Source organism: Cupressus sempervirens, chromosome 10 (assembly GCF_028749045.1).
Source record: "Cupressus sempervirens isolate cs-2001-9-10 chromosome 10, ASM2874904v1, whole genome shotgun sequence".
Lineage (NCBI taxonomy): Eukaryota > Viridiplantae > Streptophyta > Pinopsida > Cupressales > Cupressaceae > Cupressus > Cupressus sempervirens.
In genome coordinates this window covers 246,122,691-246,143,088 of record NC_143127.1, presented here as the reverse complement: position 1 = coordinate 246,143,088, position 20,398 = coordinate 246,122,691, and positions in this window count along the sequence as shown.

The window sequence follows — 20,398 nt, the reverse complement described above, 5'->3', positions numbered from 1 at the left end:
ATGGATTTGATGAGATGTTTAATCTTTTAAGATTTTCATGCCCTGTGACATGTATAGTGGATAATTGAGCATTCTGAATTTAATTGCCAAGAGGCATTTAGAACAAATGTATATTATGGACATTGGACTTTTCATTATTCTTTCATGTGGATGTGGTAGTTGTTAGACTTAGTATTAGTTAGATTAAATGTGACTCAACATCTTGGGATCCTTAAGGAATGTAATCTGTTCGTATGCTTATAATTGATGGTATGTTATTACTTCTGCTACTATGTGTTAGATTTGAATGGTTTATCTTTCATGTTTTAAAAAAAAATTGTTTGGAAAACTTAGTAAAATTTAAGTTAATTCTTTTGGATCCCTTAGCGGGCGTTACATCTGGTATTAGAGCCAGAGTTTCTACATTGGGAGCTCTGGGTATATTGGAATGCCACTAGTGTTAACTAGTTGAACAAAACAAAAACTTTGAACTATCATGTGTATTTCTTCCAAACTGAAGCTTGGAACTTGGTGAGTTGAAACAAGACTTAAAATGTTACTTGCATAACTTTTATACTTGAACACTTAGGTTTCAAACCTGAAATTATACTGAAAACCTAAACGTGGGCAAAACTGAAAATTGAAACTTATTTTTTTTTCAAAACATGCATCTTTTATCTATTCTTTAAGGTAGTATGTCTTTGATCATCTTTGTGAGAATTATGTTGATCATTTGTTTGGAGTGTTTAGGGAATCTATTTCAGCATTTGTTAAAAGAATGAATGTTGGATCAATGTGATTTTCGGTTTACTATTAAACCAGAATCATATTGCTCTAAGTGTGTTGTAGTGTCATCAGCGAATCATATCCTCCTATAGGGGAAAAGGGTTCAATGGGACCTGCACAGTAAGATTCTTCAGTATTATCATTCATACAGGCTTCTAGGAGTAATCCTAATTCTAGGGGGGTTGGATGTAGTGCCTTCCCTAGTTTGCATTTTGCTATTATTGCCAAACTCTTTCTCTATGAATTTTCTAGTAATTAAGCGTAATTAAAAGATTTAATTAATGATTTGATTTAATGGAAAATTAATATGATATTTTAATATTTATTTTATTTAATTAATTGAGAAATTAATTAAATAAAAGAATTAAATTTAGAGATGAAAGTTATAAATTTAAATTTGGAACATGATAATATTTATTTTATTTAATAATAATATATTTAGATTTCATTTTTAAATAAATGCTAAATAATATTATTATTTAAGTTAATAAATATTTTATCAATTAAGTTTCAAAAATAAACTTAAAAGTGGAAAAGAAATTAATTTATTAATAATTTCATGATAAGTGCATGAGATTTAAAATTAATAAATTAATTTTAAAAGAGCCAAGTGAATATTAAATAAATTACTGTGCATTATTTTAATATTTGTTCACATAGGAGTATGTGAACTCTTGTAAGTTGTCATGTTGACAACACAGGAGTTTGCACTCTAATTATGCACGTGTTGTCTACACTTAGGAGTTAGCATATTATTTGAGCACATGGTGTCTACAACATCCTAGACACCTCATCATGTTTATCTTCTTATCATGAAAGTTATGTTCTTAGTTGTCATGCTTATCTCCTAGTTCTTTCTAGACACATTCTAGATGCATCTTAGAGGCCTTTATATACAGGCTCTCCTAGTGTGTATGGACATCCTCATATGCTTCTACAAGCTTGTATGCTTTGACATGCTCATATGCTTCTGCATGCTTCTATATGCTTCTACATGCTTCTAGACATTTGGGGGTTTTGGTTCCTAGAGGAATTGTGAATGTTGGAGAAGGAAGGAAATTTCAGAAAGGAGAAGGTTCTAAGAGGAGGAACTTCTCTATAATTTTCTGAGGTGTAGCGAATTAGCATCAGTGTCTAGGTAGGCACTCCTGATTATTTCACATATTTTATTACACACTCTCTCTCTCTCTTCCTATCTTCATCATGTCTATTAGATGACTGCTTGGACAAATCTTATGGTGGATGTTTTATATTATGGAATTTAGACATTCATTTTGATTCTTTCTATGTGCAAAGAAATCAAGGGAAAAATCAAGTAGAAAACCCTCGTTCTAAAGACGGAAGAAATTAGAATTCAAAATGGGAAGGGTTGAGATTTAAAAGAAATTTTTTTTAAAAAATTTAGAAACTAAATCAAGATTTAAGTTGAATCAACATGGAATTAAGAAAACAAATTTGGGAAAGGTTTAAAATTATAAGTGAAAATTCTAAGTTGAAAACTCGAGTGGTTGGTTAAAGTTTTCTATTAGATCTTACTTACAGATGATTATATAGGAGCGAGAATATTGGATTATTTATTTGTTAAACAAAATCATATTAAAACATATATATATATATATATCCCTTTGAAATGAATATGTAACGTTTATTGAAAATGTTTTAAATTGAAAACGTATTGTTTTAAGATGAACGTTTAATCTAAAAATGATTTTATTAAACAAATTTTCATTATAAAATAAAAATAAAATAAATATTATTAATTTGGGGAGGGACAGACCCATACCCCCACAATCTCTTGCGATGGAGTTTATTTTAAAACATACATATCTAAAAATAATAATATGGGGGGTGGGTTTATAGCACCACACCTCCTACCCACCTACCTCACTCAGTGGCGACAATAAACTCATGCAGGTCTACATTGCAGAGTACCTATGACCAAGGAGAAGGACTAAAGGGTCGCATGGCCTTTGTTATTAAGACAGCATCCCTCCATAATGCAGTGTATGTTGATGGTATAATCATAGGAGCTGCACGACTTATTAGGCCAACGGCTCATTAATATTGTTTTGTTGGGTACATATATAAGTTTGTTTAAAACATTTATAATAATAGTTTATTAATAGTTTGTTTATAAATTTATTATTATAATAATAGTTTTGTTTATGAATTATTTTTAGTTTTATGTTAATGTTTATTAACCGGTTCAATATTATAAGGTACTAATAATAATATTTCTTTATTATTTAAATAATAAATATTAATGAAGTAGTAATGCATGTAATATAGTTTAGTTAATAAAATTATTGACAATTTCATTAATTATTGATAACTAATAATTGTTGAGTTATTAAAATAAGAATTTAGGAGGTTAATCATTAATTAATTTAATTAAAATTTAGTTTAATTAAATTTAATCAATGATGTATTTAGTTAAACGAAAATTGTAGAATTATTCTGATATTATTGTTTGGATTGGAAATACCTAAATATTCCAATGAGTTGAATAAATAACTTGTCTTTAGAACATTTTAGAGAATTGATCTATTATCGTTAATCAAGTTATTATTAGATTATTAATTTGAATATTAATGGAATTGAATATAGTTGATTTTTAATTTATGAAATTATTGTTGATTATTAATCGATTGATATTCATTGAGTTGTTAATGTGGTTATGTAATTAATTTAATTAATTGTAGAATTAATTAAATTATGCAATGAATTTTTAATTGATACGATTATCAATAATTCTGATTTTTTTTAAACGAATTGTAAATTATTTATTTGAAAGTTGATAAGTATTATTCTAATTTTTTGAGTAATGGGAGACGTTTCTTTGATTTAAGGGAGTTTCAATAAATTATTATTAACATTGATTTTAGTAAAATAATGTGAATGATTTTACCTAAAAGTCAATGGGAGTTAGTTTAATGATTTAAATAAGTAAATAATTGTCTTCTGATTATTTTAGAAAATTGTTTTTAAATAATAGAAGGATAATTCTATGTTGACTTGGATTTTAAAGAAAGAATCTTGTACATTTGAAATATACTCCAAACAAAAATTGAAACCTCATACTTGGCATAACAATGTGACTTCAAGAGCAAATTGAAACATGTATTTGTATCTTTATTATTTTGGGAATTTGATTGGAGTAATTTTGTATTCTATTTGTTGAAATGAAAGGGTTAAACCATATCAAGTAAGATGTACCTCTTTAAATTTGAAAACTCACAGTGAAATGGAAATTGGAACTTTGCGGTGAACTAACATTGTGTGTTCAGAGCTAAACCCAAACATGGAACTTGCAATGTTGTATGAATATTGTTTGCGTTTTGGGATTTTGGGTGGTTCTAGAGTATTGACCAGTTAGGATGTCTACCAGAGGCTTGGGAGTTATGCGAATGTGATGGCTCTTTGATGTTATTTGACCTCGATCTTTTTAAAACCCAACCATGGTAATGAGATGGCATGCTCTATGATGCATTTGGTTTATTGATTTTTATTGCTTTTCAGTCTTCTTGTGTGAAGCTGAGATGTATGTGTATGAGAAACTTGACCTAATCATTTTTGAGTCATCGATCAATCATACTTGGATTACTTTCCAGTCACCTTGATGGGACTGAAGTGTTTCTTTTGATCTTGATGATGTCATCTTGTGACATGTTTTGACTTGACCATTTTGGAGTCTTCAATTAATATTACTTTCAGATACTTTTCAATTTCTCATTGAGAACCGATTGATATTTGTGATTTATCATTGATGCCTTCAGTTGCTTATAGAGAACTGATGTGGTTATTATGATTATCTTTTGATGCTTTTCAGTTGCTTGTATAGGACTGTGGTGATTTTGTGATTTTTGATTCCATGAGCCTAGGGTAAGTTATCTACTTGTAGTGTTGGGGAGTGGCTTGCAATGGGGGTCGGGGCCCTAAGTGGTTGCCAAGGTAACTCATTGTAAGTTATTTAGTAAGTGAAAACATTCACACTAAATGGGGATTAATATGAACCTAATAAGATAATTGTATGTTCTCGCCCATGCATCGAGTGCTAGTACAGACTAGGATGGGAATAGAGAGAATGCTTGGTTGTGACCTTGCATTTTGTAGTATGCCTCGTCAGTACAAGAGGATACTAGTGGCCACATAGGGATCACTATGGGGACGGGGTTTATTGAGAGACTACTAGGGTAACTCTAGCATGATTCGTGCAATGACACTTTCCCGCTTACATAGTAGGTTTCCTACATGTCTTTGTTGTGCCTCTAGGAACTAGATGTCGATCTATCTTGGAACCTTTGAGTTAGTGTAATTTTAGGATTCCTAGATTTAAAAGAGTATTTGTGTTATGTGATTAGATATCCTATTTGAGACTTGAGACTATATCCTCCAGCACTTTCTTTGTTGGCATTTATATTCATTATTTTCTTGGATCATTATGATGGATGTAATTACTAACATGTTTATTTATATTGATGATTAGCATGTGATAGATGATGTTATCTACTTTGTAGGATCATCTTATGCTTAATTTTTTCATGTTAGATTTCTTTCTGCATATGTTGTAGTATCTTTTAGGAGTGACATTCCTACTATAATAATATTGATGATCTCTTCGGTGATTTGGGATGTTACGCACAAAGGGATGGCTAGGGCCCATGATGGTCTAATGATGCTATTGATGGTTGGGAGGAACTGTGCACTTAGATTATTTGTGTTTTATGTTGGATGGATATCTTTTACAATGGTTGTTATATCTTTATTGATGGATGGATGTATCATGTATGTTATTGGTTTCATTTACCTAATTTCACTTGTATCATGGATTCAATGAGGATGATGTATCTTTATTTTTACATATGTTTAATCTTTTAATCTTTTGATACCCTATGACATGTATAGTGGATGATTGAGCATTCCTAATTTAATTGCCAAGAGGCATTCAGAACAAATGTATATTATGGACATTGGACTTTTCATTATTCTTTCATGTGGATGTGGTAGTTGTTAGACTTAGTATTATTTAGATTAAATGTGACTCAATGTCTTGGGATCCTTAAGGAATGTAATTTGTTTTTATGCTTATAGTTGATGGTATGTTATTACTTCCGCTACTATGTGTTAGATGTGAATGGTTTATCTTTCATATTTTTTTTTTAAAAAAAAATTTGGAAAACTTAGTAAAATTTAAGTTAATTCTTTTGGATGCCTTGGTGGGGCGTTACAAAAATTTTCATCAATTATTACATTTGTAGACTCAACTATTATTACCTGTGTCACCCTTTTGTAAAGGGAAAGGCTAACAAAAGTATAATTGTTCATCTTCAATGACATAAAACTCGTAGTGTTATTTAGAATTTGATTATGAAGTAAACTACTGAAAGGTGTAGAAATGGATTAAGTTTAATATTATAATTTTTAATAATTATTTGGAATAAGAATTGATATATTTTCCTAATTTTTAAAGACAAATTTTCACTTGTTGAAAAATGTTGAAAATTAGGGTCTAGTTACCACCAAAAAACTATATGGAAACTTATTTCCCTTCGATCTTAGATTATGTTATAGATAACATATATAGGTAGAACAATAAAAAGTAAAAATTGGCTTTAGACCTATGTTTTATCTTTTATAATGATTCAAATTTCAACTCACCTAAAATCGATAGTTTTCATCTCCCATCACATCTTTCAAAACAAATATAATCTAACCAAAAGAAAATTTATGCTTTCTTGAAGAGGATTCTCTCCTCTAGAACACCATATAATTATTTAAAAAAATTGATATGGTTTAATTTTTTTCCTTTCCCAAAATTGACAACTTCTCGAGTGTTAAAATATGTACTTGTAGAATTTTTTAATTATTATATACTATATCTAATTAAAACACTATAAAATCTATATGAGAATATTCTTGACTTTAAGCTCTATAAAATGGTGTTTTCATGTTATTAAAAAATATCATAAAAAATAGAAAGAGTCATTGAAATGTTAGTTTTTCAAAATAATTTTATTTCTTTAGTAATTGGATACAAACTAGTATAAAATGTGCATTTGATAGACATTTCTAATTGGAAAATTGTGATACCATATATAACTTAGCTAGATTGAATTTTCCTAGATCATATGTTTGAATAAAATTGATTTTTAGATAGAAATACTCAAATTTAATCATTCTGATAAGTCAAGCTGAAAGGTGATACAACTTTGTACATACACGTATCTATATGCTTTATTTTTCAATGAATAACCAAGAAACATACCTTCATCACTTCTAGGATTGAACTTACGAATATCATCATCTCTCTTTATATAACACTTACTTCCAAAAATTCTGAAATACTTAACTAATGGTGAGTGACCAAACCATAACTCATAGGGTGTCTTGTGCATACCTTTCTTGATATGTAATTTGTTCAAAGTATATACTATAGTGTTAATTGCTTCTCTCCAAAAAAAATTTGAGATAGCATTCTCAAATAACATTTCTCTTGTTGCTTCTACTACTGACTTGTTCCTTGTTTCAACAATCCCATTTTGTCCAAGTGTTCTAGGTGAAGATAACTATCTTTTGATCCCATTCTCTTCACAAAACATGTTAAACTCTCTAGAGGTGAACTCTCCTCCTCTATCTAATCTTAAACACTTATTCTTAACACCAAATTCATTTTCAACTCTATTCTTTAATATCTTAAATTTCTCAAAAGCTTCAAACTTCTCTTTAAGAAATGCTACCCTTATCATCCTAGTGAAATCATCAACAAAAATCATAAAGTACATTTAATCATAGAATCGTATGGTTCTTGCAAGACCACTTAGATCTAAATGAACAATCTCCAATTTCTTTGTAGTAGAGAACTTCTTGCTAGAAAATGGATACTTTCCTCTACTTAGCCAAAATACATTCCTTGCGAACAACATTAGTAGGCTTAATAATCTTAGGTAGATCTCTCATTACATATGTACTACTAACTTTCACAATATTATCAAAGTTTATATGATCGAACCTTCGATGTCATAACCAATTGTTATCAACCTTTGCAATCAAACATGTTATTTTGGTAGGATTCAACTCAAATACATTACCTCTAGATCACATTCCAGTACCAATCAGCTTACCATCTTTTTCTTTGATAATGAAAATCTTCTCTATGAATTGCAATAGATATCCTTTGTCTACCAACTATCCAACACTTAATAAATCATGTTTCAAGCCATCAATAAAGTAAAAATCACCAGTATTAGTTTTACCATCAAGAGTAATAGATCCAATTCTTGTAGTATGACAGACTGCATTATTACCAACTCTAACAATATCTCCATCATGATTTATGAACTTAACAAATTTATTCATATCACTATTCATGCAATGTGAACATCCACTATTAATTATCTAATCTAATTTCTTCTCAACTTGGGTATCTAGAGCTATTTCTTCTCTAATTTCTCTATCAAGGTTATCTTCCTTAATATCCATAAATCCTAATTCATCATCACTTTAACTTTGATCCTTTTCAGTAGATTCTTCATCCTCATTAGCATATAAGCAATTTCTATCCTTATCTCTTCTAGGCTTAAATTTTCCTCTAAACTTTTTCTCTCTTTTGGGACATTTTGATGCATAATGACCATATTTATCACAAGTCCAACATTTAAAGATTTTCTTACCATCTTTCTCTCTTCTTACCAAAAGGGCTATTCCTTCTTCAATCTTCTTATCTTCTTCAGATCTACTACTACTGGTAAAATCTCCTCTTACACTTGTACTTCTTGATATATTAGGTCAAATGTACATAGCACTAAAATTTGTCTTGACTCTAGCTAATTATCTAGACTATCTCATTTATATTTCTATAGATTCTAATCTTCCAAGAAAAGTTTCCTTTGTGAAATCTTTGGTGCAGGGCATTACTAGCTGAATCATTTGAGTTGTTTTCTTGAATGGTGGTGATAGACTTTAAAAATATTCCATATAGCCTCATCATTTTTCTTAGGTCCACCAAGAGATCAAATACCTGCATCAATTTTTGATATTCTTCCTACATAATTTCTAATGGGATCATCTTCCATCATCTTAGCATCTTGAAATGCACAAATCCAACTTTGCAATTTCATCCTTTCTGCATGTTCATCACCTTCAAAAGTAACTTGTAATGCTTTCCAAATTTCATGAGAAGTTTGAAATGTCTTTACCTGATTGTATTCATTTTATGGAAGAGCTAATAGTAGGGCTTCTCTAGCTCTCATGTTACACATGAATAGATCTCTCTCTACTTTACTACATTCTTCAAGCTTTCCTTCTTCCATAATTGTCTTCTCATTCTTTGTCAAAGATCTAATAACTCAGACTCAAGCACAAAAAATAATTCTTCATCTTCTCCTTCAAACTATCATAGCTAGCCCCATAGAATCTCAGAGTATCTTTCCTAAACATATTCACCATTGATCTCCCAAATTTGTTAAGTCTTATCTTCAAAGACCTAATTCTCTAATACCAATTGTTAGAATATATGGTCCACTAATATAACTGAGAGTGGGGGTGAGGAGGTGAATTAGTTATCCAACTATCATCATAGACATTGACCTTAAAAAAACTTAATGATGTGATTAATATAAATTGAAGCCACAACTAGATATTAATGCATAATTAACACCAGATATGTTAACTAAGGAAACCCTTGATCAAAGGGAAAACCCTAGTGGGGATGGTACCCAAAAAATTATGTACTCATATAAATATTCCTTTTTAGAGGATAGACCCTTTAGGAGTCTATTACAAAATTTAGTAAATATGAGTCCCTGTTAGGATTTGTGGAAGATAGCTAGACCCACTGCCCAAACAACTTCAAGGTTAAGATCAAAGAACTCACTGTACAAATGATCTTTTTATTATTCCTTATAGAATAATGGAACTAAAATATAATTCTTCCTCTATCTTTGTCTTACCAACCAGATTTCTACTCCTTCAGATCTTGTAACCAGATCTCATACTACACATCCAATGATCCCTTGGATCACTTGTATGCATTCAATAAGCAGTGTGCTCCTTTTCAAGTTGTGCACTAATAATTCACATTCCACTTGATCCTCTTGATCCTAATCAAATAAAAATAAGTAAAATAACTTTATTTTATACCATATCTTCATAATAATTCCTTGAGTCAACCTCGAGTCTTTCCCAATTAATTGAAATAAGATAATTAATTAATTCACAATTACAACAACATGGTCATCTCATAGTCTATACAAAACTTCATGCATGTGAAACCATGTCATGCACACATGTTAGTGTCATCATATGATCATCCTCTATCATTGTTAACTATTCATACCTTCATTACATCTCAGATGAAAGATAGCAATAGATCATCAAAACTTTGTTTTCCAATGCTTTGCTTCTACACTACTTCTAGTAAAACAAGTGTAACTTTTGTACAACATTGAATTAGACTTATTCCTTTGAATCACATCATTAGTACAACCTCAAGAACATATCCTCCACTATACATCATCTAAAAATTCCTTAAGTCCTACACATACTAAGATTATTGACTGCTATTCTTCCAATCTTAACAAAATTACTGCTATGTTGACATCAACAAAAAATGTAATCATGAATGCAACATATCAATACTCTTCAATGCTTAGGATACTCCCCCAAATGTAGTATCATCAGTATTCATGCTAGCATGCTTTGTGTGTCCTCTTCTAGGGTTTTCCTCTAGGTCCTCAGCTCAAGCATTTGGGTATTCTTAGCCCACATTTTTTGTTTTGTGGGCAACCTAAGTCTTTCTTGCACATCTTTTGGTTTTGTTGCAGAGCTCAATAGTGTGGCTTTGGATACATGATTTTTTAGGCCTTTTAGGCTAGAACCATTTTCTTGGCATATGGTTTTTCTCAAGGACTCTACCAAAATCCATTTTAAATTCTCCTAGATTTGGCATTGTTTCAGGATGGAGATTATATTCTCTCTTTGGAAAGATAAAAATAATGTTCTTTTTACATGTAATTTTTTGGATATAAATGTTGCTATGTATACTAAGGTTTGCATATGTAATAATTTAATGCTACAGATTTAATTACAAGACCAAAAAGTGGCTCTATAAGTGGCACACCTATAGGAGCTTCTTAATCATTGGGGAAATGCTCTGTATATGGTTGTGAAGGTGCCGGTAGATTTTGTTTTGATGGATTAGACTTTTCCCTGTGGGTGTAGCTCCTCATCCTATCACTCCTAAACATTGCATCCTAAGGCCCCTCATTGCTCTCCCAATGGCTAGGATGTCCATTGATGTCATTCTTCCTCTCCATGGCATGGCTTAGGATGGTCACTGAATGCTCCTTATGCTGCTCTTTTTGTTCCTGGTTGGCATGCACCTATTATTGACCCCAAATGGTCATTCCCCCACCTAGACCTAGCAATTTTTCCTCCCAAGATAGAGAGAGATGGAAAAGAACAATATCTTTTTGTCATTGATGATGGGTGGGATCCTCCTAAGTCACACTTGAACCCCATTGATGCATGGGAGTTTCATGATTGACAATATCCGCCTCCCTTGGTTGGAACTACTTTATCCACCTAAGGGTTGTTTTAATTTTTTTTAATGAATAGTTATTAATGTTTTTGGCTCTACCATGTGAACTCTCACAAGGTGATCTTGTATCCCCCAAACTTTTTTTGTAATTATATAACTTTAATATTTAGTTAATAGAGAAGGGACTATTCATCAAAATAAATTGATTTATAATTTTCATGAGGTCTTCCTTCAATGCATAGTGTATACTAGTCTTGATTGTTTCATTTTTTTCTCATCTTGTGTTATGTTTTAAAGTTTACAATATTCTAGTAAAAAGGTCATTGATTTATTCACTTTTATTATCGATTATTGTGATTTTTACATGTCTATTAGAAGTCTTTTATTGTCTAATAATATATGGATAAAAGTTTGATATGACTATTAGATTCATTTTCTATGTTAATCTATGACTTGACCAATAGCTATATCTTTCTTGATAGATATAAAATTTATCATCATGTTGAGGAAATGATGAAACACTCTAATATTGAAGGAGGGTGAGGTTGAGAATGGATATAAAAGGAGTGAATGAGGCTACCTCATGAAATTTAAAAATTTAACAAGATGGAAGAAAACATGTCATCATATCCGATTGAAGATGTACTTGAAGCATCCACTTAATCTATGAAGAAAATTTTGAAGAAATAATGACAAAAAATTCAAGATCAGTGTGTGATGGGGAAAATGAATCTCAATTTTGAAGATCTATCATCTTTCATGTGTCAAGTTGGAGACATATAATATTTCTCAAGATAGCCACTTTTATTTCTAAAATAAGCAATTTCTAAACTTCAACAAGAAATTGAAGATAGTTAGACCCAAAATTTAAAGATACAATAAAACAAAAAGTAGTCCTCCAAATCTAATTTGTAAACTACTATTTTTTTGTTAAATGGTGGAGTTTAAGGCCTTCAAAAAGAGGGAGCACACAAAGTGGTAGTGTTTTTAGTAAAAATATAAAATAGTGTTAGGTGTGCTCCCCCTAAAATTATAAGTTTTTTTAATGATTTAATCACTTTGGTCAAAAGTTACCTAACACTATATAGTTTGTCCTGAATTTTTTGGCTAACTTTAAAATTTATATTCAATTTTTACGAAATTTTTAAGTGGACAAGTTTTGAAAATGTGAAATATCTCTATGCACCTCATAGAAATCATTGAAAACTAATCAAAAATAAAGATTTCTTTTAAAATTTTTAAATAATGGAGTATAGTTTCTAAAAAACTAAATTGTTACAAAATTTAATGAATGAGCCAAAATCTAACCCCCAAATACTATATATTGGTTTTTGACAAAAAATGAACATACATTCAAAAGAGATTATAGTAGAAAGACTTAAAATAGTTTGAATACAAAATAAATTAAATGGTTAGATAACTAACATGTATATACCTACAATATCATCTAACCTAATTTTATCAATTTTAAAAAGTTTGAGCACTCTATCAAAATGTACTAGATTACATGGCACATGTGGCATAATGTGTATGCCCTATGGGGAAATAAAGAAATACTAGAAAATAATTTTAAATAAGGCATACTCATGTCAATTTCAGCACTAGAATCATACATAAAATATATTATTTAATTATTATTCCTTTCTTATACTTAAGTTACATTATAAGTATATACTTTCATGATGTTTGAGAGTAGTTTCAACTTCATAGAAATTAAGATAAAAATTCTAGATTTTGAGAGTTTCTAAAAAGTTTAGACTTAGCCAAACTTTAGTAATCAACACATCCTCTTCAACATGACTCAAATTGGGCTATTAATTATAACCTTGAACCTTGACTTATGCTCGATATTTTTAGGGCTTTTTTATCATTTTAGAATCTCTCTCTCTCTCTCTCTCTCTCTCTCTCTCAGAGGACACCTTACTATATATCTTATAGTTTCTAAAGGGTCTAATGGGGTCATAAGGGATTCTAGGACACCTTACTATATATCTTATAGTTTCTAAAGGGTCTAATGAGGTCATAATGGATTCTAGGACCCTAATATATGGTAAGAGGTCTTAAGTGCTTGACTATAACATATAAATATTTTCCATGACCCCTTAAGAGCAATATATGGTAAGATTTTGTTGTAGGAAAAAGGCTCCTACAACATAATAGTGTTCCTTAGAGCCCCTTAAGACCCCTTCCAACCCCTTAGGACCTAGTGACATACATTAGTGTATGGTAAGGGGTCCTAAGGGTTGCAAGGGATCCTAAGACTCTTTAAAAACTCATTAGAACCCTAAGATTTAGAGTAAGTGGTGTTAATAGGTCATAAGGGGTCTTTAGATACATTAATTTGTCATAGATCCCTTATGACATTGTACAACCCCTTGTCATACATTAGCACATGATAAGGGATCCTGAGACACATTAATGTGTCTTAAGCACCCCCAAGGACCCTTAACATTTATAACAAGGTATTTTAAGGGGCCCTAGAGCATGTTAATATGTCTTAAAACATCCTAAGACCCTTTACAATCCCTTGATACTATTAATGACCCATTAAGACCCTTACCATGTATTAGTGTATAATATACTATCTTAAAGGGTCATAAGGTGTCTTCAGACACATTAATGTACCTTGGGGCCACTAAAGACCCCTTACAATCCACTAATGTATGGTAGGAATTCTAAGGAGTTGTAAGGGGTTTTAAGGGGTCATATGACACATTAATGTGTTCTAAGGCCCCTTATAGTGGATACTATAGTGAATGGAAAGGGGTCCTAAGATCCCTTACAACCCCTTTGGACCCTTTAAGAAAAATAAGATGTATGCTAAGGGGTCTTAGGACACATTAATGTATTCTAGGACCCCTTATAGCCTTGTCAGACCCATTATCATATAGTAGAACACATTAATGTATCCAAGTGTGTCATGTGACCCTTACAGTGATCTAAGGGGTATCGATGGGTTCTAATGTGTCTTAATTGTTCCTAGAGTGTTTTAAGTGGTTTGGAATGGGACATAATGGGTTTTAGGGAAACTTAGGATCCATTATGATGTTGGCATTAAGTTATTAGTGCCATTAGTGACAACACTTATCTACATCAGTATAGCCACTAAGCATTCTAGTGTTAACTGAGCTTTGCAGTGCACACTGAGCATTCTAGTGTTAATCGAGCTTCACAGTTTACACCGAGTGTCTACAATGTTTATTGAGCATTTAGTGGTTACCTTGTAGGTTCATCACTTATTGAGCATTCATGAAGCTACTGAGTGAATAAGCAATCTAGCAGTGTCTACTGAGTTTACAATGTTCACCAAGCTTCATAGCATTTATCGAGTGATGAGAGTACAGTGTTTATCGAGTAATAGAAGTATAGTGTTTACCGAGTGAAATCAAGGTAAATGAAGGATCCAATTTTTATTGAGTGACACTATATCTACTGAGCCTCCAATGGTTACCAAATTCCAAGCTATGTTGTGTGGTTAGTATGGATCGAGCCTCTACTTCTACCAAGTGCATGATAATGCTGAGTAATGCAGTGGATGCCGAGTATTAGAAGGTCACCAAGTCAGCTTGAAGAACATGAGTTTTCTACTATTTGGCCAACTTAGTAATGTTTTGTTCACTTTTGTTTTAGCTGACCTTGCAATTGTAATTATTGGAATGGTATATATGTAATGTATTAAATTGTTTACAATAGATGTACAAGAGCATCAAGGGAGACATGTAATGTTTTGAGATGTGTAAATGTGAATCAGTAGAAGAGCAGAGTATTCAGCAAGGTCTACAAGGAGCAGTAAAGATTCATCAGTCACAAGAGGTGATCTATCTTTCAAGGATCTAATCAAAAATCAAGTTGTAAGTAGATCCACTATTTTATCCTAATAGGTGAATCAATTTTGCAAATCCTTTAACAAGGTAGACTTAACAGTCTTTTGTATAAATCTCCTAACAGAGTGCATACTTCAATGTATGTTTGTAAATCCTTTAACAAGGTGGACCTAGCAGTCCTTTGTGCTCCTAGTAGGGAAGATCACTAGAAGTGGTCAATGTAAGCCTTAACAAGCCAACTTCATACTGCAGTAACAAAGTTTTGTGGGTATCATCCCCACCCCAGTTTTACTTTCTATTTGGAAGGTTTCTAGGTCACCAAATCACTGTGTACATGTGTTATAAATTTTTTTTCTATCATATATGCAGTAGATTAGATGAATGAATGGTGAATAGTATATATGATTAAATTGATGAATTACTTTAAAGTTTTTGAGGTTACTGATTCACCCCTCCCCTCTCAGTAACCTATCATATCTTGAATATTTCCAACAATTGGTATCAGAGAATTTTGGTTCTCAGGAAAGAGCTTGATAGCTTGAGCAAAGATCAAGAACAACAGAGATATTCAGACTTGGAAAAGCTATTGAAAATGTAAAGCTAGATCTGGAAATGGCCATGGCTCAACTCAAAGAAGCTAAGGAGCATCTTTCTCAATCCTTGACGAGAAGAAAGGAACTTGCAAGACAAATGAATGACCATCAGTATGTTGAAGAGAAGATTGAAGACCTTTTACCATCAAGTAGCTCAAATGAAGAAAATGAGGCTATCAAGGAACTCCTAGCAAAGAATGGCTCTCTGTAGGAAGAGGTAAGAAAGCATAAAAGAGAACAAGAAATGCAATCAATTAGGCTATGTGAAGTTTTGGAATAGAGAAACAAGGAAAATGAAGACTTAGAGGCAAGAAAAATTCAATCCCTTCATCATGAAGATCTTGTAGATCAACTATCTAATGAAAATGAAGAAATTATGAATCTAACATCTAAGAATGAAAGCCTGAAGAATGATTTAATCACTGAAAGAAAAATCAATAAAAGCTTACAAAGTGACTTAAGATCTAAAAGACAAATCAATGAAAGTTTGGAAAATGACCTAAATGTAGAAAAACAAATCAATGAGAGAATGGTGAAATCTCAAGCACACATGACTCAATTAAATCAACAAAGTGAGCAAAATCTTCATCGACAAAAAGGCAAAGCTGGACTTGGTTATCAGGAAGAAGGTGAAACCTCCAAACAAGGTGCCCAAAGGAATCAAAGACCTACTTGCAATCAGTATGGTAAGTTAGGTCATAAATCAAAAAAATGTTGGAGTAATGGAAAAGATAAATTTAATGGTAAATACTACAATTGCAGTCAGCATGGTCATAAAGCTAATGAATGCAAGGAGAAACCAAAATTTGAAGAAAATTGTCACAAATGCAAGAATCATGGTCACGAGGAATTCCAATGCAGATCCAAATCATTCAATCTAGCTGAACAACTTGTTAAAGCAATATTTTGATGGGACTACAATACCTGGTGCAAATGTCATTATTGTGGAGAATATGGACATATTGGTATAAACTATGCAAGACATCACTGAAGGAAGAAGGACACTACTATAAGATGCTATACATGCACTGAACTTGATCATAGAGCTAAAAACTACATGAACATAGGAAGATTCAAAGATAAAAAGAAAACTAAAGTTGATAACATTCAAAAGTAGATGAGACAACAGTGGATTCCAAAATCTACCAAGAAAGTTAGTTCAAATGATGGCAATGTCACTCAAGAAGTGGGTGACTCCACCATTTCCAATTAGATTCATAAAGGAGAATATGGAACTACATCTTCTAGTGATATCTCAAGTAGTTCCAAAATAAAAGAAAGCAAAATGATCAAATCAATATTCTAGATACACAAGGATCAAAGAAAGTGTATCTTTTTCTGAGTTGCATCTACTGAGGAAATTCAGTTGAAGACCTTGCCAAGCTAGGTCAGGAGCAACAAAAGTTTTATTCAATCACCGAGTTGCAAGCTTCTACCAAGCAATTGAATGATAGACTATCAAGCACTATGTCATCTCATCTACCTTCATACCAAGCATTTATGGCAAAAAATTTGTCAAAAGGGCAGAATTTGATTTCATTTTTCACCACGATTATAGAGCTAAGAAATTTCCAGCGATTCCAATGCAAATTCCAATTCGATTTCAAGTGATTTTTAAGTAGAGAATTTGTTTATAATTTTCTTACACCTATCAAGTAGCAATGGCATCTAGGAGTAGTAGCAGCACCAAGGAAGAACAAGGTTCAGAAATGCTAGTTAAAGGTGTGGAGTGGAAGGCACCAAATTTCAAACTAGTTCCAACAATTGTAGAATCACTCGACCCCAATGGAGCTCAATCACAAACTCCACCAAAGGTACTTCTCATAAATGACATTCATACTCATTTCAAATGTTATGTTCAAGAGATTGGAAACCTAGAGATGGATAATACCCTAGGAGAAATGAGTGTTGATGGTTCTTTGAAACCCGAGCATAAACATCTGGAGACCAAAGGGTTAACCCACATTTCACATATGCCAAGAAGTTTTCAAACTAAGTAGATCAAGTACATACTCATTCATGTTCACAATGGAAAACTATGATTAGAGAAGCCAGTGTTAATCACCAAGAAGATGATTTATAAGATTACTGGTCTCCCCATACTCGACAAAGAAAAAACCATCAGAACCCTAGGTTGGGAGGAATTGTAGAAGAAAACCCTAGCTGAGTGGGATGGGAGAGGTTTAAAGGTTAGCACTATTTTTGATGTTGAATTAAGGTTTGGCATTCACATCATTGCCCACAAAATTTATAGCTCCAGTCATCTGAACAGTGTGCCCTGTGAGGCTGTGAATTTGGCTTTCAAAATTGTGAAAAAGAACCTTGAATTTGACCTATCAAAATTATTTTTGAAACAATTGAACAAGAACATGGATAGCATAAGGACTTCAAAGAATAATCCCTGCAAATTTGGTTCCTTATTGACTTGTTTATTTTTCTATGTTCAAAAATTCTTTCCATCAAAAGGGACTATAGTGTGGAGAAAAGACATTCCTATTCTATATCAGATAAACAAGTTTGTAGTAGAAATGGGTGAAAACTTTGATAGCATCATGGATAATTATTTTGAAGATTTCAAGGAAAGAATGAATAATAGGTTTTGAATTCCACCAAAATTGGTTGAAGACTACAAAGATGATGTATGCTTTATGATTGATTGTGATAAAGTATAGATTCAAGCAGTAAGGCCCCGAGTTGCATGGGTGAAACCTCTTCTTTATGAGGTTAATATTGATGAAGCCAGGGATATCATTGAAGCATTGGTGAATGAGCCAGTAGACCCAAAGCAACCAATTTTTGGAACATATGATGAGGCAAAAGCTAGAATTGAGCTTGAAATCAAGCTACCACAAGCCATAAGCAAATGAAAGAGGAAGGTAGCCAAGTTGAAAACTAAAACTAGCCCTCTTATGCTTATTGAAGGAAAAGGTGAAGATGAAGAAAAGGAGTAGGAACCAGAAGATAGAGAGGAAGAAACAGATGAGGTAGAGCCAGTCAGAAAGAAAGGCAAGGTAATCATTACCAAGCCACCCAAATCCTCCACAATTGTTTTCACTAGGCGTGAAAAAGGTAAGAACAAAGGTGAAGTAGTGTTCAGCAAGCCCCAACTGACCTTCCAAGAAAGATTGAAACAATTGAAAGAAGGAGCTAGCATCACAAATTTAAAGGCATTTAAATTTGAAACAAAGACAAATGTAGAGAAAATGCAAATTGAGGAACTGGTACTCAATAAGATGGGAAAATGGAAATACTCCCCAAACCAGCTTGACCCTCAAATCTCCAAATAACTATTGGAGAGATTGCAACCTAGGTGGGAGTCAGCCACCCAAATGGCCAAAGATATATATGAGCAATTCTTAAAGAATCTTCTATTGAGTCTTACTAAACTAGACATTAAGGTAGCAATGAAGAACCATGAAGGTAAAATGATGATTAGATTTTACGCATGTTTGATTTTAACTAAGGACATTGAGCATTTTGGAAGTGATGCAACAAACATGTGGAAGAACATCTATCATCTGCACAAGCCCAGTAATGACCCTATTGAAATCAAGGATGATGACAACAGTGATAGTGATGATTTTGATAGCACTCCATCCATCATAGTTATTCCAAGAGATTTGCATGCACTAATGGAAGAAAAAGAGGAAGAAGACAAGGAGAAAGAAGCACATGAGGAAGAAATAGATGAAGAAGATCCAGTAAAAATTGCAGCAAAAGTTATTTCATCCCTTCCTCACTCTCCATCCAAGTTATGTCTACTTTGGAGATAGCTTCTGCAAGTGAGATTGTGAGCACAACAGTCACATCAATTGCTCAATCTTCACCAACCTCCTCCCAGCTCCAGGTATCTAAAATAGATGTGCCAAGCACTTCATCTACCAAGTTGTCTGTCACTTCTTCAGCCACCGAGTTAGGCTCCTTAACTCTTTCATCATCAATAAGTGTAACTATAAGCTCTACAATTTTGTCTCCATCAATTCCAGTAAGTTCTATAGTTTTTTTCTATTAGCATCATCTATATCCACTTCAACTCGAATTAGTTCAGATACTACTATGGGTACTCTATCGAGTATGATTCGATTTTTTGGAAGTGTTTCAGTGCTTGATCCAATTAGTACTTCTATTGGCATTCAATCCTTGAGTCCTATCCCAGTTCCTACTACTATCCCTTCTATCTCCACTATTGTGTCTATACCTAAGGTCAAACCAGTCATCATAGAAGTAAAAAAAAAGCATCCATTAAAACTTCTGATCACTGGAAAGGAAATTGCAAAAGATATTGACTTAGACATAGAGATAGTGATTCCAAAGATTGACTATGACAATGCTACCATTGAAGAGCTGAGGTTAGCCAGTCAACTCATAGAGATGAAAGCTACGCAAAAATAGTTAAGATCAGAAAGGGATAAGGACTATAGAATAATTGAAAATGCCAAGAATATAATTATAGATGCTATAAATGTTGAAGTAGATTCTACTCAACACATTTTGATTCAGTTAGAAAAGGTTGTATAGAAATTTAATGAAGATTCTTTTGGACAAGAGAAACTTATTGAGAAAGCTGAAATGAAATTTGATAATAAGGTGCTAGAGCATATTGCTCAAAAGATAGCAATCAAGCAAGTTGAATTGTCAACATTTTTTGGAAAGTTTGAAAATTCTTTTAATAATGCAGC